The following is a 27,536-nucleotide window of genomic DNA, read 5'->3' as shown; positions in this document are numbered from 1 at the left end:
CTGATTCATTAACTTCTCTGTCAAAAGCTGATGGGAATTTTATGTTTCTCTGTCAACTCACTGCTGAATTATCAGGCAAGCGGCTTCTTTTACCGCTAATGTTCACAGGACTGTCTGAGGCTCAGGGACAGTTCGAGAAATGTGAAGAGAGACATTGTATAATGTGAGGAGTTTCTTCTTGTCGACAGACCCACATTGTACAGTGATGGCCATCCGCACTGCAAATGTAATCACGTCATTCATTCCCTCATTTAGTTACATTTCGTCTGATAAATTATACTTTATTGTTGCAATGGGATAGAGTCCCGGAGTTTTGCATATCTGAGTGACAGACAATTTATTCCCTGATAGTGTAAATTAATCTGTCTGTGTTCATCCCTTTATATTGGAGTGCAGAAATAAAGAGACTTAATATATAATGGAATTCGATTTTACTTAGAGATGTTCAAATATCATTTTCCATTCAGATGAGGATAGACATTACAATGAATCCATTCAGCCAAACAAATATACCGATACCGATCAATATCGTTTTTTAAATAATAACCTATAGTAAATATCTGAGTCCATTCTGTTGGGGGTGTGGAAGGTGGAACGTGGATCCAGTCGCCGCCTCCACCAGGGAATCAACAGGCGGCGCCTGGAAAGCCGCCCCCTTCTGCCGGGTATTTAAATGCCGCTCACTGGGACCCGAATCCAACAGTCCGGGAGCTGGTTTGTTCACTGAGTTCCTGACACAACCATTTCCCCCAAATGACCAGAAGGATGAGGTGGGCCATTTCTCTCAGTTTGTTGCTGACTTTCTTATCCCGTGAGTAGTTTTTATTGTCCAAGTCTCTCACTGTTACTGTCTCAGTGTTAGTCTCTCTCTGGAATGTTCCAGAGTCACCAATCATTTCACCAGCATTAATCCTCGGGCTTTTTGATATATTTTTACAGGTGTCCAGTCGGATGTTGTGTTGACTCAGCCAGAGGCAGAGACCGGGCGTCCCGGAGGCTCCCTGACACTGACCTGCAAAACCAGCGGCTTCGATCTTGGCAGCTACGCCATGAACTGGGTCCGCCAGGTTCCCGGACAGGGGCTGGAGTGGTTGGTATATTACTATACTTCATCCAGCAACGGCTACGCCCCAGCCATTAAAGATCGATTCACTGCGTCCAAAGACACTTCAAACAACATCTTCTCTTTGGCCATGAGGAGCCTGAAGACCGAAGACACCGCCATCTATTACTGTGCAAGAGACCACAGCGAGAGGAACCAGGGCTGGACCCGCACAAGAACAGCTCGAGAGGGAATTCAGCAACTTGCACCTTAACCTGAAGGTCAGTACTTGATTCAAATGTAATATTAATGTCAGTGATCAGAGTCATTGCACAAGCTGCTTCTTACATAACTCACACAGAGTAAATTAAACAGTAAAACTGAACAAACTAATCGATCTAATAGGATGAGCTTTTGTCTGTTTATATTTACTGTTCACATTTTCAGCAATTAGAGACTTGGCTATAATCCTGGTTTATTATTTCTGATTCTTGGGAAAATCTATGTCCATTGGATTTGATAAACTGCTGTATAAATTGTAAATTAGATCAGAAGTAAACTGTATTTGTAGCGAATATTGAGCGGCAGGACTGAACAGAGAGTGAGTGCAGTTTTTGTGCGGGTGTCTGTCACTGTGACTACAGTGGGTCACAGTGCTGTGCACAGCGACATCCTCATACAAAAACCTCAGTGAATAGAGCTTGTTCAAATTGGTGATCAGCGTCACAGCACGAACGTTAAAGTAAACGAGTTTTAAATAAAACAACGTTTGGAAGTAATATTAGTTTGCAAAAAGGTATAAAAATCTTCCACTTTATCACTGTTGACCGACTCGCGAAATGTGCACAGAGGTTTTAAAAGTGTTCCGATCTTCTTCTAAATGTAATGACCAGGACAAGCTGAAATAACTCACCCATTCGCCTTGGAAGAGACAGAGTTAGTTTTTTGGGAGAGCAGTGAATTAAATCTCTGTATTTTAGTTAACAGTCTGCCGCAGTATTTGACACGCTGTGTCTCACTGTGATAACTGGGGCACAGCAGTTACTGTCAATACAAAAAGCCCCTCAGCACTAATTCACTGAGGCTGGCTCAGTGCTCGCTTTTACAATCCAACTTTATTTACAGTGAAGCATTATTTATTTCCAGCACTGACAAAATAATAAGAATTAATATGGAAATTTGGTGGTCGTTAGTTAGTCACAGTTGGTGTTTTCAGTAACATTTCCATATCTGTGAAATGTAAAACATTCGGTCATTTATGAAGAGAGAGCGGTATCCACAAATATTAATATAATTTCCTGAAAATTAATCGTGAATTTTCTTTGCCGTTGGTTTGTGAATATTTAAAATAATGCTGGATTTCTGTCTATTTGTGCAGAGTGCGGTTATTGTATGGAGCAGCCCAGGGAATGTGACACTGTGACGCCATGGACTACTGGGGACAAGGCACCATGGTGACGGTGACTGCAGGTAAGAACCATTCAGTCATTTACCAACTGTTTTACTTGAGTATTTGTTTTAGATTTTTCTGCATTTTCAAAATCCATTCGTTCACTGAAATGTGTTTTGGTGGATCATGTATTGAGATGTTGTTGCAATGTTTCATTTGATTCTGCTGAAAGGGGGATATAGAATCCCGCAATTTCTTGACAGAAAGATACTGCTCAGGGATCAGTCGCTGTTTGCTGTGATCTAATGTTTATTTGCTGAGGATACTGTGTGGTTCGGTTACTTTAAATACAAAACGTCTGTTTGTACGATGTTTAATCTCGGTTCTATCTAATGTCTGCAGTTTGTACCGTCCACCGCACAAGTGCATGATATCGATCCCAACATTGATAAAATGTGCTAAAGTTTCTGTATTATCTTATTGAACATGTTCTGCTTACTGAAAGTGCTGATGATATCATTCAAGTTTTCTGTTTAGTTTACTGTTCATTCATTTGATGACATGAGGGTTTGGTGCATTCTAAATTGAGATTTTCTTGCAATGTTACATTCGATTCTTTTGGAAGTGTTTTGTAGAATTGAGCTGCTTCTCTATGATGTTTCACTCCTTCAGTGATGTGATTTGGTGTTTTCCTGCTGCGGAATGTTTTTGGGTGACTTTGTGTAGGAAAGTTTGTGAAACGGTTTGGTGTGTCTGTATTGTTTCAACTCGGTGACACTGAGCGGTTACACGGTTTGTGATTGAATGCAAAGTATACGTGTTTGAAACTGCTTGTCGCAGGATTGTCTGCAGAGAACAGGGAGGCTGTTTCTGCATCTTGAAAAAAGTGAAAATTGCAGATTAAACTAAGCCACGTTCTACGACAATCCTTTCCGAGCACAAGTTGTTGCTGCAATCAGTTTGCCGTTTGTGCAAATTTAAATCTCCGTGGCATCTGATGGTTGCAGCTTTTACCATCAACTGCAAACATTAAAAGCATTAAATGTGTTTGAAAAATGACTCAGTATGAAAAAAATGGTTAAGTTTCAACATTTATTTGTTGTTAATATTCGAGCACCTCGCAATGCTATTGCTGTTATTCCACATTTCTGTTTAGTTTAATAATTCATACATTTGGTGACTAGCTGGTTTGCTGGATATTGATATTTTCTTGCAAAGTTAAGTTTGATGCTGTTCGACGTAGAATTGAGCTGCTTCTCCATAAACGGGTTTCAGTCCTTCATTGATGTAATTTAGTGTTTTGTTCTGCTGAGGAGATTGTGTATCTGGGTGACTTTAAATGATTCAGATCTGTCAAACTGTTCAGCGTTTCTGCATTGTTTCTGCATTGTTTAAACTCGGTGACACTGAGCGGTTACACGTTTTCTGGTTGAATGCAAACAGTCTCCGCGTTTGAAAATGCTTGAAGGGCGATTGTCGGGTGAAAACAGCCAGGCTTAAGAAAATAATCGAATAAAGATATATTGATGCATTTTGTAATTTTAACTGATGCTTCCAGATTAAACGAAATAGTGACTGAAACGACCATGCAGAACATAGTAACATTTATATAATTCAAACAATTCTAATGCGGTGATACAACTCCATATTAACCAAAGGTTATTATATATTAATCTAATTCATCATTAATCACCTTTCACAATCCTGCTGTGTTCCGCACGAGGTTAACTTTACCGGACAGGTTTCTAGGCTGGAAATACTTTGTAATTCCAGTTATTCTATTATTTCTGTGGTGCTGCAACCATATTATACCTTCACTGTAATGCGTAGTTGGGTAGCGAGGTAATTATCATTAATCTAATCTTAAATAGGTTTCTGAGATGTGGAAGTCGCTGCCAATCAAGGAATTGTTCCCATGATTTTATTTGTATTGTAGGAAAGTTCAGATTGCATATGGCAAGAGATTGAAAAGTAAAAGCTTGAATGTCAAACCGGTTTATTTATTTACAAAAGGTTAAAAGTAGCTTTGCATTTGATAATGACATCCTGTCTCCCATAGCTGGGCTCTACACACAATAGAATTATAGGAAGAACAGATGATTGGAAAGGAAGAATGATTATATCTTAGCTTTAGGCATACATTTTATTAAATGCTAAATTCAACAACAAATTGTCGACTCCACTTGCTCATAATGGGTGCGTTTTGCAAATGATTTGAATAAACATTACTGAGCTGTTCTCGTTATATTCATTACTTTCTGAGAATAGATGGAGTTTATGATTTATCAATATTTTCAGAAAGGCGCATATTTTACACATTTGTAGGTCGAATAGAGCAATTGGAGTTTAAAGAAATGTGAATATAGTCAATTAAATGTTAAGATGTTTCCATCGAGTAATTTGGAGTTTACTGTTCAACATTGTTTGATTGTCAGGTTGTTTTAATTAAACCCCAATTATTTCATAACGCTCTGGGTAAAAACAATTTGGGGATTATTGAATGCTATTTTTATTATATTTATTATTATAGTACAGATAATCGAATAAAGAATTAGCTGACAATTAACAATAACTTACAGTACAATATCAGTGAGAATTAATTCAACATAAATGATCTCCTACAATTGAGTTGTATCCTGTCGTGCAATATCTCAAATGTTTTAGAGAATTTTAATAATATCTGAAATTAATTGAGGAAACCATACATTTCATTATACTGCTGTGTGCAGCTCAATTATTTTACTGATTACATTCTTTTGCCCTGATTATTTTTCTGATTACATTTAATTGTGTTTTTAGATCATATCAGTGGGTAATGTGAATATTTCCTGGTTTGTTTAATTATTACCCTGTCACTGAGTCTCTGTTCCGTCATTAATCTAGCCTGAATCTGTAATATTTAATCTGCTCATTTTCAGCAAAACTACTTTTTGCCCAATTGTCGAGTTTTGAGATAGACAGAGAGAAATAGTTAAAAACCGAATGCAGTTTTGAAATTAATGTCAGTTTAATTTCAAATAAGTTACTAAATTATTGTTGTCGGAAGTTGACCATTGATAAATTAGAATCAAACAGTTTCATGAAACTGACAGATTGAATAGATCTATCTGCTGGAACTCGATTGTTGTCATTTGCGTCTGTTCAGTTTCTGTGCGTGTGGTCACTGTGCTGGGACCAGGAATCTTCCTGACTGGTTGTAAATCTTCTGCTTCATTTTCCAATATTTCAGGGAGTACAATTTGATCAATCTCTTCAATAAAACTTGTATATGTGTGGAATGTGGAAATTATACTTGATGTTTGACTAGGTGACTCAGAAAGGGGATTCCAAACCCAGATTGTGACAGTCAGAAAGAATTCAGCAACGCCAGACAGGCTGGAGAAGGAGATTTGGTTGATTTTTAAGCAGTGATATATCGGTCTTGGGAATTTTCGATTCGGCAATGCAGAGAGCGATTTATTGGGTTACATTCCGTGCTATGGCAGTCCTTGATCTATTTAATGCGTCAGTGCAGCGGAGAAATCCCTTTGCATTTGATTTTTAATCCTATCCTAGGATTCTGGAGGCGCTGGCAAGGCTAGATTTTAATATATATCCCTGGGGCTGGTTTAGCTCACTCGGCTAAATCGCTGGCTTTTTACAGACTAAGCAGGCCAGCAGCACGATTCGATTCCCGTACCAGCCTCCCCGGACAGGCGCCGGAATGTGGCGACTAGGGGCTTTTACACAGTAACTTCATTGAAGCCTACTCGTGACAATAAGCGATTTTCATTTCATTTCATTAAGGGTCCTTGGGAAAGTTTTGATGTGAAGCATCCTTGAATAGCTGCAGTCCATGTGGCGGAGGTATATCTGCAATATTGCTAGGGAGGGAGGTCCAGAATTTTGACTCGGCGACAGTGAAGGATTGGCAGTATATTTCCAAATCAGGACGGTGAGTGTCTTGGAAGGGAACTTGCAGGTGTTGGTGCACCCATACATCGATACAAACACATACACACTCTCACTCGCTATTTCTCTTACATCCTCACACAAACGAATTCTCTCACGCGCATAATCACAATACTTCTTTCAAATATACACACTGTGCCTCACACACAATCACACACTCACAATCTCACTCTCAGACACACTGTGATGATCTCTCACCCACGTGCTCTCACTCACACACGATCTATCTCACACGCATTCTCTTTCACCAAATCTCTGATACACCTTGCCTCACTCTCACACCCACTGTCAAACACAGAGACCGTCTCTCTCCCTCACATACAAGCATAATCGCTCTTCAAACGTAGCATTTTTTTCTTTCAGGCTCTCTCTCACACATATTCCCTCTTATATACATATACAATATCTCAGACGCACACAAACTCACCAACACATTATTACTCTCTCACTCTCTCGCTTACACGCTCTCTCAAACGTGCACCCTGGCACATGCCCTCTCTCTCTCTCTCTCATGGACACTGTCTCATTCTCTCTCTCTGTTGACAAACAAACTATTTCTCTCTTTCAGGCATGCAGTATCTCACACTCTCACACATTCTCTCTCTCTCTGACACACACACTCTCTCATCCGCACATTCTTTCTCTCACACACTCCCTCTCTATGGCAGACACACTATCTCAGACACACAGATCTCTCTCTCCCACACACAGTCTCACATCCATAATCGCTCTTCAAACAGAATCATTCCTTATTTCACACACATAATCTCAAACATACTACTGTATCTCTCTCCCTTTCTCTCACACACACTTCCACAGACACAAACACGCACCCTGTCACACACATACATTCTCTCACCTGCTCGCTCTCATGCACATTGTGTCACGTGCCTCTCTCAAACAATCTCTCTCTTTCGCACATGCACACTCTCATACACAAACACATACATACTCACACAAGCACTTATTTCTCTCTCTGACACACACTGGTACATACATACCTCGTGAACACACTTTCTTTCACCCAAACACAGACATGTTGAGGGCATTTAAAAGTTTATTGGATAAGCATATGGATGATAATGGCATAGTGTAGGTTAGATGGCCTTTAGTTTTTGACTTCCCATGTCGGTGCAACATCGTGGGCCGAAGGGCCTGTACTGCGCTGTATCGTTCTATCGTTCTTTGGCATACTCTATCACATGTTCTCAGAAACACACAAACGTGCCCCACATTCTGTCTCTCTCTGACACACGTGGTCTCTCTCTGTCTGAGGTACACACCCACGTGCTCTCTAATCTCTCACACACACTCACATACACACACAATCTCGAACTCACGCACACAATCTTCCCATTACACACTCTCACACACATTGCCTCTCTCACTCACACACAAAATCTCTCTCACACACATCCCCTCACACACACTCACACAGAAACTCTCCCTTGCAAATTATTTTATTCTCCCTCTAACACCTATCTCACATACATACACATACTCTGTCTCTCTCACACACACAGGAACACACACATAGGGGCACACAGGAACACACACATAGGGGCACACAGGAACATACACATATGTTCACACACACATACTCAGGAGCACACACACACTCATCACACACACAGCAGCACACAAACAGGAACAGATACACACACTCACAGACACACAGTAACAGGCACAAGGGGATACAGAGGGACACACCCACCCACACACAGGGACAGACACACGCTCACACACACACATGAACACCTAGGAACACGCACACAGGGATACACACACACAAGAACGCACAGACAGCTGAGTGTGACTGTTCGTGACATCAAGGCAACATTTGAACCAGTGTTGCATCAAGGACCCCGAACAAAACTGAAGTTTATGGGAATCGGGGGGAAATTCCCCGCTGGTTTGAGTCATACCGAGCGGAAGATGGTTTCGATTGTTGGAGATCAATCATCTCAGTTCCAGGACATCACTGCAGGGGTTCCTCAGTGTCGGCCCCGCCATCTTTAGCTGCTTCAGCAATGACCTTCCAAAAGTCAGAAATGGGGATTTTGGCTGATCATTGAACGATGTTCAGCACCATTCACGACTCCGTAATTACTGAAGCAGTCCATTGCTAAATGCAGCAAGATCTGGACTATATCCAGGCTTGGGCTGACAAGGGGAAAGTAACATTCGCACCAGACAAGTGCACGCAATGGACATCTCAAACAAGCGAAGATCGAACGATCACCCCATGTCATTCAATGGAATTACCATCGCTGAATCCCCTGCTGACCATTGACCAGAAACTGAACTGGACTCGCCATATACACAGTGTGGCTGTGACAACAGGTCAGAGACTCGGAATTCTGCAACAAAAACACCTCCTGACGCCCCAAAGCCTGTCCACCATCTGCAACACCAGGTTAAAGTCCAACAGGTTTGTTTGGAATCCCTAGCTTTCGGAGCGCAGCTCCTTCATCAGGTGAGTCACCTGAGTGAGACTTCTTACTGTGCTCACCCCAGTCCAACGCCGGCAGCTCCATATCACGTCCACCATCTGCAAGGCACATTCAGGAGTGTGATGGAATGCTCCCCATTTGCCTGAATGAATACAGCTCCAACGACACTCAAAAACTCAACATCATCCAGGACAAAGTAGCCCGTGATTGGCACACCATCGACACCCACTCCCTCCCCGCACCACTGAGGAACACTGGCAGCAGTGTGTAACACCTACAACATGCTCTGCAGGAACTCGTCATGGCTCCTTCGACAGCAGCTTCCAAACTCACAACAGCACCATCTGGACAAGGACAGCAGACACATGGGAACATCACCAACTGGAATTTCTCCATCAAGCCTCTCTCCATCGTGATCTCAAGATATCACATTGTTCCTTCACTGTCGATGATTCAAAATTTTGGAGCTGCCTCCCAAACATCACATGGACTGCAGTGGTTGAAGAATGAAGCTCACCACCATCATCTCAATGGCACTGAGGGATGGGAAATAAATGCTGGCCCAGCCAGAGACTCCTACAGCACAAAAATGAAGAAAACACTCTGACATAATATGACAACAATTTTACGGCCTGAAATTGCCATTTGTAAAATGAAAATCTCAAGTTGCAGGAATGTTCATTGTTGAAGTTCCGAATTGTTTTGTACAAAATGAAATTACATCGGCATTAAAGCAGCTGCCCAGTGATCTACACTGCTGTCTGACTGTACACAGCCGGTGTTACTGAAAGTATTAAAGCAGCTGCCCAGTGATCTACACTGCTGTCTGACTGTACACAGCCGGTGTTACTGAAAGTATTAAAGCAGCTGCCCAGTGATCTACACTGCTGTCTGACTGTACACAGCCGGTGTTACTGAAAGCTGATCAATGTGGAGAATCAGGACAGGATCGATGGAGAGGAAGAGGAGGAGGTGGGGGTGGTGGAGCCGATTGGAAGAGCCCCCAGCTCGACTGTGGACAACAGTCAACAGGAAGCTGAGCCTGAGCGGAAACTTATCCAGAGGAACATCGTCCTAATGGGCTGGGAGCACCTGGGAAGGACCATCGCGGCCACTCACTCATCCACGCTCACTCGCCCTCACTCACCTATCCTCGATGATACATCTTTCCTTAACAACCCTCACACCCACCCTCACACCCACAATCACACCCACCCTCACTCACTTACCCTCACTCACCCACCCACCCTGACACACTCTCACTCACCCACCCTCCCTGACACACTCACTCGCCCTCCCTGACACACTCTCACTCACCCACCCTCCCTGACACACTCTGACTCACCCCACCCTCCCTGACACACTCTGACTCACCCACCCTCGGTGATACACTCACCCACCCTCCCTGACACACATTCACTCACCCTCCCTGACACACTCTCACTCAACCACCCTCCCTGACACACTCTCACTCACCCACCCTCACTGACACACTTTCACTCACCCACACTCCCTGACACACACTCACTCACCCACCCTCCCTGACACACAGACACTCAGCCACCCTCCCTGACACACAGACACTCAGCCACCCTCCCTGACACTCTCATTCACCCACCCTCCCTGACACTCTCTCACACACCCACCCTCCCTGACACACTCACTCAGCCACCCTCCCTGACACACACTCACCCACCCACCCTGACACAGGCTCACTCACCCACCCTCCCTGACACACACTCACCCACCCACCCTGACACACACTCACTCACCCACCCTCACTGACACACCTCCCTGATCCACTCTCACTCATGCACCCTCACTCACACACCCTACCTGACACACACACACTCACACACCCTCCCTGACACACTCTCTCTCACCCACCAACCATGACACACACACACTCACCCACTCTCCCTGACACACACTCACTCACCCACCCTCACTGATACTCTTTCACTCCCCCACCCTCCCTGAAACTCTCAGTCACCCACCCTCCCTGTCACACTCTCACTCATCCACCCTCCCTGACACACACTCACTCACCCTCCCTCTCTGACGCACACACACCCCACCCTCCCTGACACACACTCACCCCCACACTCCCTGACAGACACTCATTCACCCACCCTCCCTGACACATTTTCACTCACTTACCCTCACTGACATACTCTCACTCACCCACCCTTCCTGACACACACAGACTCACCCACCCTCCCTCACTCACTCTCTCACCCACCCTACCTGACACACTCTCACTCACCCACCCATACACACTCACCCAGCCTCCCTGACGCACTCTCACTCACCCACCCTCCCTGACACACTCTCACTCACCCACCCTCCCTCACTCACTCGCTCACCCAGCCTCCCTGACACACTCTCACTCACCCACCCTCCCTCACTCACTCTCACTCACCCACCCACCCTGACAAACTCTCTCTCACCCACCCTCCCTGACACACTCTCACTCACCCACCCTCCCTGCCACACACTCACTGACCCACATTCCCTGACACACACTCGCCACCCCCCCATCCTCCCTGACAGACACTCACTCACACACGCTCCCCGACACACTTTCAATCACCCACCCTCCCTGACACACAGTCACTCACACACCCTCCCTGACACACAGACTCACCCACCCTCCCTCACTCACTCTCTCACCCACCCTACCTGACACACTCTCACTCACCCACCCAGACACACTCACCCAGCCTCCCTGACACACTCTCTCTCACCCACCATCCCTGACACACAGACTCACCCACCCTCCCTCACTCACTCTCTCACCCACCCTACCTGACACACTCTCACTCACCCACCCATACACACTCACCCAGCCTCCCTGACGCACTCTCACTCACCCACCCTCCCTGACACACTCTCACTCACCCACCCTCCCTCACTCACTCGCTCACCCAGCCTCCCTGACACACTCTCACTCACCCACCCTCCCTCACTCACTCTCACTCACCCACCCACCTGACAAACTCTCTCTCACCCACCCTCCCTGACACACTCTCACTCACCCACCCTCCCTGCCACACACTCACTGACCCACATTCCCTGACACACACTCACCACCACCCATCCTCCCTGACAGACACTCACTCACACACGCTCCCCGACACACTTTCAATCACCCACCCTCCCTGACACACAGTCATGCTGGCGTTGGATTGGGTGAGCACGGTAAGAAATCTGACAACTCCAGGTTAAAGTCCAACAGGTTTGTTTGAAACACTAGCTTTCGCAGCACTGCTCCTTCCTCAGGTGAGTGAAGAGGTAGGTTCCAGAAATATATAGACAACAAACTCTATATGTATGTTTCGGGAACATATCTTTTCATTCGCCTGAGGAAGGAGCAGTGCTCCAAAAGCTCGTGTTTGAAACAAATCTGTTAGACTTTAACCTGGTGTTGTAAGACTTCTTACTGTGCTCATTTATTTCAACCACCACCGTCGCCCATGCATCCTCCCTCACTCACCAATCCATCCTCACTCATTTACAATTGCACGCCCATCCTCATGCTCCACACTCATACGCCCCCGATTGTTCATGCACACACACTGACACACCCAGCCACCCTCTTCTCACTCCACTCCCGCCCTAATTCACACCCCTGCTATCTCACCCTCATTCACTTGTCCCCTTGCTCACTAAATGGGAGTTAGTTAGTCTGCAATGAGAGAGGAAGAGAGAATTGGAGCGAGGAGTGAGAGCCAGTGTGCACGAATGTGGTGGCCTGGCAAGGGAGCAGTAAGACCCAGGAGAAAGAGAAGAGAGCTGGAGGGAACCGTCAGGGTCGGGGGCGGGGAGAATTGTAAAGAGGACGTGGGAAAATATCGAGGGAGAGGAACAGTCAAAGAGTCATGGAATAGAGCAGAGAGCCCTGGAAAAGGTAGAGAGTTGGGGAAATGTGCGGGAAGCCTCGGAAAAGGCAGAGAGCTGTGGAAAACTGCGGGGAGCCTGAGAAAATATAGAGAGCTGGGGAAAGCACAGGGAGCCTGGGAAAATATAGAGAGCTGGGGGAAAGCATAGGAAGCCTGGGAAAATATAGAGGGAGGAAAGGACAGGGAAGCCTGGGAAAAGGCAGAGAGCCGGGGGAAAGCACAGGGAGCCTGGGAAAAGGCAGAGAGCCGGGGAAAGCATAGGGAAGCTGGGAAAAGGTAGAGAGTTGGGAAAAGCACAGGGAGACTGGGAAAGGCAGCGATCTGGAGAAAGTACAGGGAGCCTGGGAAAAGGTGAGGTTGGGGGAAAGCGCATGAGCTGGGAAAAGGTAGAAAGCTGGGAAAACGTGCAGGGAGCCTGGGAAAGAGTAGAAAGCTGGTGTGAAACGTGCGGGGAGCCTGGGAAAAGCGAGAGCTGGGGAAAAGCGCAGGGAGACTGGGAAAAGGTAGAGAGCTGGGGGAAAGCACAGGAAGCCTGGAAAAGGTAGAGAGCAGGGGAAAAGTGCGGGGAGTCTGGGAAAGGCAGAGAGCTGGGGAAAAGCGCAGGGAGTCTGGGAAAGGGCAGAGAGCGGGGGAAAGCACAGGGAGCTGGGAACAGACAGAGAGCTGGGGAAGAGCACAGGAGCCTGGGAAATGTATAGAGCTTGGGAAAGCGCAGGGAGCCTGGGAAAGGGTAGAAAGCTGGGGAAAAGTGCGGGGAGCCTGGGAAAAGGTAGAGAGCTGGGGAAAAGCACAGGAAGCCTGGGAGACGATATGGAAATGGGGGAAAGCACAGGGAGCCTGGGAAAGATAGAGCTGGGGAAAAGCGCAGGGAGACTGGGAAAAAGTATAGAGCTGGGGGAATAGGACAGGGGCCTGGGAAACGTTTGAGAGCTGGAAGAAAGCAAAAGGAGTCCGGAAATGCAGGAAGCGGGGCGAAAGCTCAGGGAGACTGGGAAAAGGCTGAGAGCTGGGGAAAACGCAGGGAGCCTGGGAAAAGCTGAGAGCTGGGGAAAAGCGTAGGGAGACTGGGAAAGGCTGAGAGCTGGGGAAAAGCACAGGGAGACTGGGAAAAGGTAGACAGCTGGGAAAAAGCGTAGGATGCCCGGGAAAAGGTAGAGAGCTGGGAAAAAGCACAGGATGCCTGGGAAAAGGTAGAGAGATGGGGAAAATCACAGGAAGCCTGGGAAAAGGTAGAGAGCTGGGGAAAACAGGAAGCCTGGGAGATGACATGGAGATGGGGGAAAGCACAGGGAGCCTGGGAAAAGATAGAGCTGGGAAAAGCGCAGGGACCTGGGAAAACTATAGAGCTGGGGAAAAGTGGCAGGGAGCCTGGGAAAATAAGGAGCTGGGGAAAAGCGCAGGGAGACTGGGAAAAGATAGAGCTGGGGAAAAGCGCAGGGAGACTGGGAAAAAGTATAGAGCTGGGGGAATAGGACAGGGAGCCTGGGAAACGTTTGAGAGCTGGAGGAAAGCAAAAGGAGTCCGGAAAATTCAGGAAGCGGGGCGAAAGCTCAGGGAGACTGGGAAAGGCTGAGAGCTGGGGAAAAGCGCAGGGAGCCTGGGAAAAGGCTGAGAGCTGGGGAAAAGCGTAGGGAGACTGGGAAGGCTGAGAGCTGGGAAAAGCACAGGGAGACTGGGAAAAGGTAGACAGCTGGGAAAAAGCGCAGGATGCCTGGGAAAGGTAGAGAGCTGGGAAAAAGCACAGGATGCCTGGGAAAAGGTAGAGAGCTGGGGAAAATCACAGGAAGCCTGGGAAAAGGTAGAGAGCTGGGGAAATGACAGGAAGCCTGGGAGACGACATGGAGATGGGGGAAAGCACAGGGAGCCTGGGAAAGGATAGAGCTGGGGAAAAGCGCAGGGAGACTGGGAAAAAGTATAGAGCTGGGGAAAAGGCAAAGAAGCCTGGGAAAAGAGGAGCTGGGGAAAAGCACAGGAGACTGGGAAAATGCAGAGAGCTGGGGAAAAGTGCAGGGACCCTGGGAAAAGGTAAGAGACGGGGAAAAGCACAGGGAGCCTGGGAAATGTAGAGAGCTGGGGGGAAAGCGCAGGGAGCCTGGGAAAAGGTAGAGAGCTGGGGAAGAGCAGGGAGACTGGGAAACGGTAGAGAGCTGGGGAAAAGCACAGGAAGCCTGGGAAAGTAAAGAGCTGGGAAAAAGCACAGGATGCCTGGGAAAAGGTAGAGAGCTGTGAAAAAGCACAGGATGCCTGGAAAAGGTAGAGAGCTGGGGAAAATCACAGGAAGCCTGGGAGACGATATGGAGCTCGGGAAAAGCACAGGGAGCCTGGGAAAAGATAGAGCTGGGGAAAAGCGCAGGGAGACTGGGAAAAGTTATAGAGCTGGGGTAAAGTGCAGGGAGCCTGGGAAAAGAAGGAGCTGGGAAAAGCGCAGTGAGACTGGGAACAAATAGAGCTGGGGAAAAGCGCAGGGAGACTGGGAAAAGGTATAGAGCTGGGGAAAAGTGCAGGGAGCCTGGACAAGAAGGAGCTGGGGAAAAGCGCAGGAGACTGGGAAAATGCAGAGCTGGAGAAAAGTGCAGGGAGCCTGGGAAAAGGTAGAGAGCTGGGGGGAAAGCGCAGGGAGCCTTGGAAAGGATGGAGCTGGGGGAAAGCACAGGGAGGCTGGGAAAAGGCAGAGAGTTGGGGAAAAGCACAGGGAGTCTGGGAAAGGGCAGAGAGTTGGGGGAAAACGCAGGGGGTCTGGGAAAGGGCAGAGAGTTGGGGGAAAGCACAGGGAGCCTGGGAAAAGATAGAGCTGGGGAAAAGCGCAGGGAGACTGGGAAAAAGTATAGAGCTGGGGAAAAGTGCAGGGAGCCTGGGAAAAGAAGGAGCTGGGGAAAAGCGCAGGAGACTGGGAAAAGATAGAGCTGGGGAAAAGCGCAGGGACTGGGAAAAAGTATGAGCTGGGGGAATAGGACAGGGAGCCTGGGAAACGTTTGAGAGCTGGAGGAAAGCAAAAGGAGTCCGGAAAATTCAGGAAGCGGGGCGAAAGCTCAGGGAGACTGGAAAGGCTGAGAGCTGGGGAAAAGCGCAGGGAGCCTGGGAAAAGGCTGAGAGCTGGGGAAAAGCGTAGGGAGACTGGGAAAGGCTGAGAGCTGGGGAAAAGCACAGGAGACTGGGAAAAGGTAGACAGCTGGGAAAAAGCGTAGGATGCCCGGGAAAAGGTAGAGAGCTGGGAAAAAGCAGGATGCCTGGGAAAAGGTAGAGAGATGGGAAAATCACAGGAAGCCTGGGAAAAGGTATAGAGCTGGGAATGACAGGAAGCCTGGAGATGACATGGAGATGGGGAAAGCACAGGGAGCCTGGGAAAAGATAGAGCTGGGGAAAAGCGCAGGACCTGGGAAAAAGTATAGAGCTGGGGAAAGTGCAGGAGCCTGGGAAAATAAGGAGCTGGGGAAAAGCGCAGGGAGACTGGGAAAAGATAGAGCTGGGGAAAAGCGCAGGGAGACTGGGAAAAAGTATAGAGCTGGGGAATAGGACAGGGAGCCTGGGAAAAGGTAGAGAGCTGGGAAAAAGCACAGGATGCCTGGGAAAAGGTAGAGAGCTGGGAAAAAGCACAGGATGCCTGGGAAAAGGTAGAGAGCTGGGGAAAATCACAGGAAGCCTGGGAGACGATATGAGCTGGGGAAAGCACAGGGAGCCTGGGAAAAGATAGAGCTGGGGAAAGCGCAGGGAGACTGGGAAAGGTATAGAGCTGGGTAAAGTGCAGGGAGCCTGGGAAAGGAGCTGGGGAAAAGCGCAGGGAGACTGGGAAAAAATAGAGCTGGGGAAAAGCGCAGGGAGACTGGGAAAAGGTAGAGAGCTGGGAAAAGTGCAGGGAGCCTGGGAAAAGAAGGAGCTGGGGAAAAGCGCAGGGAGACTGGGAAATGCAGAGAGCTGGGGTAAAGTGCAGGGAGCCTGGGAAAAGGTAGAGAGCTGGGGGGAAAGCGCAGGGAGCCTTGGAAAGGATGGAGCTGGGGAAAAGCACAGGGAGGCTGGGAAAAGGCGAGAGTTGGGGAAAAGCACAGGGAGTCTGGGAAAGGAGAGAGTTGGGGGAAAGCGCAGGGGTCTGGGAAAGGGCAGAGAGTTGGGGGAAAGCACAGGGAGCCTGGGAAAAGGTAGAGAGCTGGGAAAGCACAGGAGCCTGGGAAAGGCTGAGAGCTGGGGAAAAGCATAGGGAGCCCTGGGAAAAGGCTGAGAGCTGGGGGAAAGCACAGGGAGCCTGGGAAAAGGCTGAGAGCTGGGGAAAGCGCAGGGAGACTGGGAAAAGGCTGAGAGCTGGGGAAAAGCACAGGGAGACTGCGAAATGGTAGAGAGCTGGGAAAAAGCCAGGAAGCCTGGGAGACGATATGGAGATGGGGCAAGCACAGGGAACCTGGGAAAAAGATAGAGCTGGGAAAAGCGCAGAGAGACTGGGAAAAGGTATAGAGCTGGGGAAAAGTGCAGGGAGCCTGGGAAAAGAAGATCTGGGAAAAGCGCAGGGAGACTGGGAAAAGATAGAGCTGGGGAAAAGTGCAGGGAGCCTGGGAAAAGAAGGAGCTGGGGAAAAGCGCAGGGAGATTGGTAAAAGGTAGAGAGATGGGGAAAAGCACAGGGAGCCTGGGAAAGGGTGAGAGCTGGGGGGAAAGCGCAGGGAGCCTGGGAAAAGATGGAGCTGGGGAAAAGCGCAGGGAGACTGGGAAAGGCAGAGTGCTGGGGAAAGCACAGGGAGCCTCGGTACGGCAGCGAGCTGGGATGGGGGGGGGGGGAACACATGGAGCCTGGGAAATGGTATAAGCTGGGTTAAAGTACAGGGAGCCTGGGAAAAGGCAGAGAGCTGGGGAAAAGCACAGGGAGCCTGAGAAAAGGCAGAGAGCTGGGGAAAAGCACAGGGAGCCTGGAAAATGCAGAGAGCTGGGAAAAGCACAGGGAGCCTCGGAATGGGTAGCGAGCGGGCCGGAGGGTGGGGCGGGGGGCGGGGGGGGGGGGGGGGGGGGGGGGGTGGGGACACGGAGCCTGGGAAATGTATAAAGCTGGGTAAAGTATAGGGAGCCTGGGAAATACGAGAGCTGAGTAGTGAGCAGGTGAGATGGCAGAGAGCTGAGCGCAGACAGGGGAGAGAATCTGCAGGAACACGGGGAAAAGTGGTAATTGCTGGGCCAAAGCCAATAATCAGGGGGCAAAGTGCCATGTTCTGGGGAAAAGCACAAAGAGCAAGTGGAAAGTTCCAGAAGCTGAGGCAAAGAGCAAACAACCTGGAAAGATGCAGCTGGGCAAATTACAGAAGTGGAGGAAAGATCAGAGAGCTGGGAAAAGCGCAGAGAGCTGGGAAAAGGACAGGAAGCTGGTTATACGGATACATGGAATGCGGAGTCCATCCCACAATCTGCTCCGCCATAATCATATTGAATGGTGCAGGAGACCTGAGGGACGAATGGCCGCATCCCGCTTTTAATGTCCAGGGTCCTGTAATTGGAGAATTTGGAGTTACTTGCACATGTGCTCAAACGTAGAATTTTATAGTCATTATTTAAATACCTGAATGATTTTTCTGAAGCAAAGTCACGACTCCCTGTTTTGGGGAGTGGGGGTAGTGAGGTGGAGAGATGGGGGACATCAGTCAGTTTGAACACAGGCAATTTCCAAACAGCAATGACCGAAATGAAGAGACAACTTCTTTATCACAAGTGCTGTTGGTGGAAAAAACATTGGTGTCATAAATAATGGGGAAACCCTCCGCTCTGCTCATTGAAAGGAATGAATGGTACATTTTCAGATGGCACCATAATGCTAATTTCTGCAAGGTGTTAGAAATGGAGAAAGAGATGTGAGTTTCTAAAGAGGGAATAAACAAATGGTGATTCTCAAAAGTTAGAAGTAACAGAAGCTCAAGTATGGATGCAGTTTTAATGCGAACGGTTTATGATAAATTTGTAACTTTATCCAAATTCTAAGTTGTATGATACTTAATGACAAATCCCAGAGTCTAACTTGTTCAATTGGCCATTCTCTCCCAGCGACACCGTCTCCGCCACTCTCTACAGCCTGGTCTCCTGTCAGCAACACAACACCGACGGCTCCGTCACCTACGGCTGTTTGGCGATGGACTACTCCCCAGAAATCACCAGCCTTACCTGGAAGAAAGATGGGCAGCTGATCAGCACTGGAGTTAAGGAATACCCGTCAGAGAAACAAGAAGGGAACCTACACCCTGAGCAGCCAGTTAACCATCACCGAGTCAGAGGGGGATGCAGCAAAATCAGCTGTGAGGTTCGACACAGCGGCTCAGACAAGAGCATTGGAATGACATGTAAGTGTTATGGAAACTGTGCGAAGCAGAACCGCTGTGATTACTTTATTTACACCTTTGGCTATAACATATTTATGATAAAGTGTGCCGTTCTGATTCCTGAGGAAAATATTGGCCGCAGAAAACAGTTAAAATATAAATCATTTTATTTGTCACACCATCTTCTGCAAGAAATGTCTAAATTGTGTTTCTTGAAGGCCCCCTGGTGTCCCTCCAATGTTATCCTCACCGTGAGTTCCAGTGAAGAAATCACAAGACAGAAATTTGCAACCATCGTCTGTTCAATTAACGATTTCCAGACAAATTCAATCACGGTAAAGTGGCTGAAGAATGGACAACCCATGGCTTCAGGAATTGTCACCTCTCCCGCCTGTGAAGTGAACGGGAACTTCTCGGCGAGCAGTCGGCTGACAGTCTCCGGGGGAATGGTTCAGCAAAGCGGTCTATACCTGCCAGGTCACTCATCAAGAGGTCACCCAAAGTCACAACATCACCCGTCTGGTAAGAGACACAAACAGAGGAAACAATAAATCATCCTGCACTCTGATGTTAATCCAAATCAGGAATTTATTAAAATCAGGACAAAGCACAGAATAACTTCTAATTTACTGCCATGTAGTTTGTGTTTCATTCTGATGTAAGAGCTGCATTTGGATTGCTCACCATTCAGGATTTGATCAGCAGAGAAATAAATGTTTCCCTCTAATTTGAAGTCATTTAGTGAGTGAGGTGGATTTGATATCAGCCTTATCCTGAGACAGCTGATTATATTTGAGAGGCAGTGGGTGTCTGAACCCCTTTATTGATAACAGCTCCAAGGAAAATTGTTGGAAAGTTCATTCAACCTATTAAAATCAGCCTTCCGTATTAGGTTTCCGAGATCAGGATTGGAATATTTGTATTGGGAATGCTGCAATACTCGTTCATTAGAATGCCATTGGTGCTGACTGTATTTCACAATGAGAATCGTTTAAGATGACCAAACTGGTTTTCCATTGTGTACAGAAGATTAATGGCGATCATTAGAAGTTTCGAAGTTGATTTATTCCCATTGAGTGAGTGAAGGCTGAATCCTTCTGTCCTGATTCTGAAGATGAAACTTGTGTTGATTTTCATGTTTTCATTCACAGATCCTTCTGATTGTATTACCGCCTCAGTAACAATACTGCCACCACCAATAGAACAGGTCTTACTGGAGGCGACTGTAACCTTAACCTGCGTCATTTCGAATGCTCCTTAGGGAGTCAACGTGTCCGGGAGTGAAGCGAAGAAGCCGCTGAAATCAGAGATTGCCGACGAGCCTGGGGCAGATACTGAGAGCGGGTCAGCAAATTAACATCTCGACACAAGCCTGGCTGAGTGGGGCTGTGTTTGACTGTGTGGCGAGCCATCAGGACCTGCCAACTCCTTTAAGAATTTCAATTCACAAAAAAATAGGTGAGTGGTGAGACTGAAGCAATAAGTGAATGATTGTGTCTATTTCCAGTGTCAGTGCAGCGGTCAGTATTTAGCATTCAGTGTATTTATGGTCCATTCTAATTGGTAATTCCACTAACTAAATACTCTGGGCGTTTAGAGTTTCAGGGTGGGAAATTGATATGTAGATGAATGAAACAATGAATTAAACCCAGTGATAGTGGGTTAAGATGAAGCGAGACCATAGACCACAAGACTTAGGAGCAGACGTAGGCCATTCAGCCCAACAACACTGATCCAGCCTTCAATGAGATCATAACTGATCTGATGTGATGATCTTCAACTCCTCTTTCCCGCCTTCTCCCGCTGTTACCAGACACCTAAACGACCCTCTTACGGACTGACCTCATTAACACTACACCTCTGTATGCTTCACCCGATGCCGGTGTTAAGTAGTTACATTGTGTACCTTATGTTGCCCTGTTATGTATTTTATTTTATTTCCCTTTCTTTTCATGTACTTAATGATCTGTTGAGCTGCTTGCAGAAAAATACTTTTCACTGTACCTCGGTACACGTGACAATAAACAAAATCCAATCCCATATCTCTCATTGGTTTAAAATATGTCTCTCTCAACCTTGAACATACTGAACAACCCAGAATCTACAGCCCCCTGGGTTAAATAATTCTACAGCTCCCGGACGCTCTGAGAGAGGAAATTCCTTCTCATCTCTGTCTGAAATGGGCGAACATTGACTATGTGATCCTGCACTCTGGTCCGAGATGCTCCCACAAGGGAAAACAATCTCACAGCTACACTCCGAAGCTCCCTGAGAATCTTTCATGTCTCAATTAGCCGCCTTCATTCTTCTAAACTCCAATCAGTCCAGGCCCAGCCTACTTAACCTCTCCCCATAAGAAAATCCCTCCATACTCGGGATCAACATCGTGATCCATCTCTGGACTGCCCTCAAAACCAATCTGTCTTCCTTAGATAAGGGCACCAAAACTATTCAAAGTATATCAGGTGTAGTCTAACTAATGCCTTGTATAGTTTTAGCCAGACTTCCCATGTTTATATTCTATTCCCTTTGAAATAAATGTCAACATTCAATTGTCTCCATATTACCTGCAGAACTTGCGTTTTGTGGTTTCTGCGCGAGGACCCCCAATTCCCCCGTTACTTCAGCTTTCTAAGTGTTTCTCCATCTAAATAACATTCCGTTATGTTCCTCCTCCTACCAAAGTGTCTCACCTCACATTTCTCAACATTATGTTCCATCTGCCAAGTTTTTACTCAGTAACTTAAGCTGTCTCTGTCCCTCTCTAGATTTTCTGTAACCTCACCACTTGCCTTTATATTTTTGTCATCTGCAGCCGTGGGAATAGTACATTCATTTATTAACACAGTTTTGAAATTTATGTATATTACATCTACTGCCCCCCTTTTCTAGCTTTCTCCTTATCACCTCAAATAAGGGCAATAAATTTGTCAGGCATGATTTCACCTTCACGAAGCCGGCTGACTCTGTTTGATTATATTGTGTATTTCTAAATGCTCAGCTATTGGATCCGTTTATAATGGACTCAAACCGTTTCCCACTGACAATGTTAAGGTCACTGGCCTATACTGTAGTTATCTGTTTTTGTCTCCCTCCCTTTTGAATAAGGGTGTGACATTGGCAGTTTCCCAATCCTCTGGGAGTAAGGTGGGAGGAGCCTGGTGGGAGTTTACACCAGCACAGAATAGTTGGGCCGAATGGCCTGTTCCCCTGCTGTACACTTTCTGAAACTTTCGAATCCAATATCCGTAAATTCTCAGGGAAAAGGATTGTGCCCACCTCTGCTCCGAGCTGGGAAACCGTACAGATCCCAAAGTGGGAAATGGAAACCTTTAAATCCAACACAAAACACATTTCTCCCACATCTAACCCGCGGTTCCATTGTCTCCGGAATTCCCCATTTTATTGACATTTATTGTACATTTTCTGCAGATCCCAATCCGCGGGAACCGTCCGTCTCTGTCCTCCTGCCCTCGGCTGAAGATGTCTCCGCTCAGAGATTCGTCTCCCTCAGCTGCTTAGTGAGAGGTTTCTCCCCCCGAGAGATCTTCGTCAAGTGGACCGTCAATGACAAGCCGGTGAATCCCGGCAACTACAAGAACACCGAGGTGATGGCGGAGAACGGCAATAGCTCCTTCTTCATGTACAGCCTATTATCCATTGCAGCGGAGGAGTGGGCCAGCGGCGCTTCTTACTCCTGTGTGGTGGGACATGAAGCCATCCCCTTGAAGATCATCAACAGAACGGTTGATAAATCCAGCGGTAAACCCAGTTTTGTGAACATTTCCCTCGCTCTGATGGACACCGTTAATTCATGTCAATGAGAATCGATTGGTTATATTTCGAACTAAAATAAAAATAATAAAGTTTTTTTCCTCCAATTGTGATTTAAATGTACAGCCGTTTAATTAATGGTGCTTCCACTTTGCTGATATTAGATCTGTTCAATGAGACCCGGATTTCTACAGGTCTCCAAGTCTGATACAACCAGAGCTCCCAGCTCAGATACACCCTGGGTTAGAGACAGAGTAAAACTCATTCATTCCAGGATTCAGCAAAATATCTTCATTGACTTTCCTCCCGCTGAGGAGAAGTCGGGCACTTTCCCATTTCAGACAAACAAACCCATCACATTTAAATCTCGGTGTTCCTGCTGCTCTCATTGTCCATCCCTTTAAATTGATGTCAGCTTTAAGTTGCTGTATCACACGCACTGCAATCTGAATTGAGGGCCACACAGAAACAGGACCGACAATCCCCTGTCATGAGAGGGCAAAGTTGAAAATTGTTAATCCACTGTACCCGCACTTCACCAACAAGAAGAAGGGGAGGGGCATTAGTTAATCCACTTTACCCCCGCTTTCCCCAACAAGATGGGGAGGGGTATTAGTTATCCACTGTACCCCCACTTCCCAACAAAGAGGGGGAGGGGCATTAGTTATTCCACTGTACCCCCACTTCACCAACAAAGAGGGGGAGGGGCATTAGTTATTCCACTGTACCCCCACTTCCTCAACCGAGGGAGGGGGAGGGGCATTAGTTAATCCGCTGTACCCCCACTTCCCCAATAGAGAGAGGGGAGGGGCATTAGTTAATGCACTGTACCCCCACCTCAACAGAGGGAGGGGGAGGGGCATTAATTAATCCACTGTACCCCCACTTCCTCAACAGAGGATGGGGAGGGGCATTAGTTAATCCACTGTACCCCCACTTCCCCAAAAAGAGAGAGGTGGGAGGGGCATTAGTTAATCCACTGTAACCCTATTCCACAGCAAAGAGAGGAGAGGAGCATTAAACTTAATTCAATTGTACCGGCACTTCCCGGCAAAGAGAGGGGTAGGGCATTAGTTAACACACTGTAACCTCATTTTCCCAGCAAAGAGAGGGGGAGGGGCATTAGTTTACACATTGTACCTCCACCTTCCACAGCAAAGAGATGGGTAGGGGCATTAGTTAACACACTACCTCCACTTCAACAGCAAAGAGAGGCGAGGGGCATTAGTTAACACACTGTACCTCAACTTCCCCAGCAAAGCGAGGGGGGGGGGGGGCATTAGTTAACACACTGTACCTCAATTTCCCCGCAAAGAGAGGGAGGGCATTAGTTAACACACTGTACCCTCCTTCCCCAACAAAGAGACGGTGGGGCCTGAGTAAATACCACTATAACCCCTGCTTCCAACAATGAGTGGAGCGGCATTATTTAATCCATTGTACCCACACATCCCCAACAAAGAGAGCAAAGGGGCAATGCTGACCCATTTTACCTCCACTTACCCGACATAAAGAGGAGGAAGGTGACGAGTGAACTCTCTGTATCTCCACCTCCAGCAGGGAGAACCCAAAGGGAATTTGCTGAGCTGACCAAAGAGAGGGAGATTATTAACTCAATATCTTCACAGTCCCCAAGCAGGGAGTTTGGAAGTAAACCGTTCACTAGACGACGAAATCAGTTACTGAAATGTCAAGACGGCATGTAGCTTACTGGCTGAAGGGTTTAAAAGACCATCATGATAAAGATGTTCTTAAAGTATCTATTTATGCAACAGAATTTTTTAGCACCCTTGTCCCTCTTATCCGTATGCTGAGACCGACTCCCCATAATCCAAATCCAGACTGGTGATTGAATTCTCGCTGGATTTTCACTGTTCTCTCCTGAGGCACCTCCTTGTATTTTTGCATTCGGTCACCTGATGTCAGCTTGCAGCTCACACAAAACACGTTTATAAGCAGAAAGTTCAACATATTCTACATCGGTACCAATAATACCCACAACTGGCAAAGCTACAGGCAGCTGATACAAATACACAGACAGATAAACAGACACAGACACTACACACACATGCACACAGACCCACAAACACACACACGCTCACACGTAGACACAAACACACACATGGACACACACATAGAAACACATGCATAAACATACACCCAGGCACAACGAACCACACATATTTTGACACAAAACACACGCAAATGTGCGCAAAAAAATCACAAACATGCACATAAACACAAACAAGCACACATTTATACAGATACAGGCACACGTGCACATCCACACATAGACACACAAATCCACACACACAAGTGGCTACACAAATGTACACAAACAGCCACATACAGCCACATGTCCACACAGATACACAAACATATAAAACCAGACAAGCAGGCTGACAGAAGAATATTAAACACAAATGTAACCAATAACATATACATTAGCAGAATTTCACGATGACAGAAATATTTCCATTCAGAGACAATAATCCACATTAACACACTAATGGGCTCACGCCGACACATATTAACAGACTTGTACACATGCTGACACGAACACATATGAATACACATAGAATCATCAATACACATCAATAGATGGTTATAAACAACCATCAATGCATAAATAGCACTACTGCCTCACAGCGCCATAAACCCGGGTTCAATTCCAGCCTTGGGTGACTGTGTGGTGTTCCCACGTTCTCCCGTGTCTGTTCCTGTTTCCTACGGGTGCTCCGGTTTCCTCCCACAGTCCAAAGATGTGCAGGTTCGGTGGATTGGCCATGCTGTATTACCCCTTAGTGCCCACAATGTTAGGTGGGGTTACCAGGTTCTGCGGAAAGGGCAGGGGCATTAGTCCAGGGAGGGTGCTCTTTCCGAGGGTCGGTGCAGACTCTTGCAGAATGGCCTCGTTCGGCACAGTCGCGATTATCCGATGATGATTCTATGATGAAATATACGCATCAACAAACACACACACACACAAACGTACTTATCCAGACACAAACATTAAGACAATGACATGCATGTTGAACGTATAAAGACACATTAACACTTTTATTACTGGGCAGGGAAGTATAAACTTATATTAACACAGGCATTAATATATAAACATAGACTTCAACACACAAACACACAATAAAACACTCATAAATACACATTGATTTAAGATAAATTTACACACAGGTGCTGACACACAAATCAATACTCATTGACACATGAACACACACAATGACACTTATTTTTTTAAAATTTAGGGTAGCCAATTATTTTTTCCAATTAAGGGGCAAATTAGCATGGCCAATCCACCTAACCTGCACGTCTTTGGGTTGTGGGGGTGAAACGCACGCAGACACGGGGAGAATGTGCAAACTCCACGCGGACAGTGACCCAGGGCCGGGATTCGATCCCAGGTCCTCAGCGACGTAGGCAGCGTTGCTAACCACTGTGTCACCGTGCTGCCGTACAATGACACTTATAAAGACATCGGGACACACAAACGAAGAGTAAAGAAACACGAATTTCGCATCTACACAGACACAAAAGCTAAAGAACAAACACAAACGTCAGGCAAGGGCGGCACGGTGACGCAATGGTTAGCACTGCTGCCTCACGATCCTGCTCCTGGGTCTGTGTCCCTGTGGAGTTTCTCCATGACCCGTGGGTCTCACCCCGACAACCCAAAGATGCGCAGGCTAGGTGGATTGACCATGCTAACTTGCCCCTTAATTGGAAAAATTAAGTTACAGAGATCGATTTCTGAGTGTCACGAACTCAACAGTAGATATGCAATGACAAATATATTAAAGAATGAATTAGCAGCGGGAGAAAATGAAACGAGAATATTAAAAACATATCCTGGATTAATAAACAATCTGATTATATTTATTCGGCTCTATTCCCGTAGATACCACAGACCACACCTGGACTGAAGACAATGAGGATGATAACGGCAACATCTGGACAACCGCTTCCACATTCATCACCCTGTTCTTCCTGAGCATTTCCTACAGCGCTGCAGTCACTCTGGTGAAGGTGAGAAGATTCAATCCACTCACACTTCAAACTGACAGAAGCCGTTTAAAACATCTCTAAATGTTTGATTGATTAAAAACTCTAACATCAATGTCCCAGATCATAAACATCTGCTTCATCATTTTCTCTCTCTTTTACAGATCAAGTGATCGGTTGACGTTCGGATGCTGTAGATTTCCCTCAGCTGTTTATTATGATCTGTGTGTGACAGAAATACAATATCTCCTCTTGGTGACTCTAACAGTAAAATTCTCTCAGTTTATTATTCTGCATCTGTAACTGAGACAATCATGGACAGTATTTCTGCTTTTCAGTTTAAAATGTACGAGATAATTTTGGCTGTAATGTAATTGTAGCTAATAATTTCTCTCAATGTCATGTCTAAATAAGTAACTTACATCGTACCTTATTCACAACAGTTTTCTTCCCTTTATGTTGAGCTCCTGTTCTCTCTTGTGTCTGTTACAGTTGTACATACATTTGGCAGCTCAGAGGGCGTGTGTTCTGTTCTCACTGTGACCCTCAATCGCTATGTTCCCTTTTATAAACATCAAAATAAACTTTTGTGTAATATTTTCGCTGAAATTTTAATAAATATTGAATCAAAAATGAAAAAATAAGACTAATCTGAACTCCTTTCTCTCAGGTCCATCGGCACTGATCCTTTTCCCCGATTATACAGTTTTCTCCCCTTTCCCAGACA

At 46.6% G+C, this 27,536-nt stretch overlaps 1 pseudogene; it reads left to right on the top strand.

Annotated features, from left to right (window-relative positions):
- Positions 1–619: 619 nt before the first annotated feature.
- On the top strand, positions 620–27,442 carry LOC119959541 (annotated as a pseudogene).
- Positions 27,443–27,536: the final 94 nt, after the last annotated feature.

The sequence above is a fragment of the Scyliorhinus canicula genome, unplaced genomic scaffold, assembly GCF_902713615.1.
Source record: "Scyliorhinus canicula unplaced genomic scaffold, sScyCan1.1, whole genome shotgun sequence".
NCBI lineage: Eukaryota > Metazoa > Chordata > Chondrichthyes > Carcharhiniformes > Scyliorhinidae > Scyliorhinus > Scyliorhinus canicula.
The sequence above is the reverse complement of the archived record's forward strand: the minus strand, read 5'-3'. Positions and strand labels throughout refer to the sequence as shown.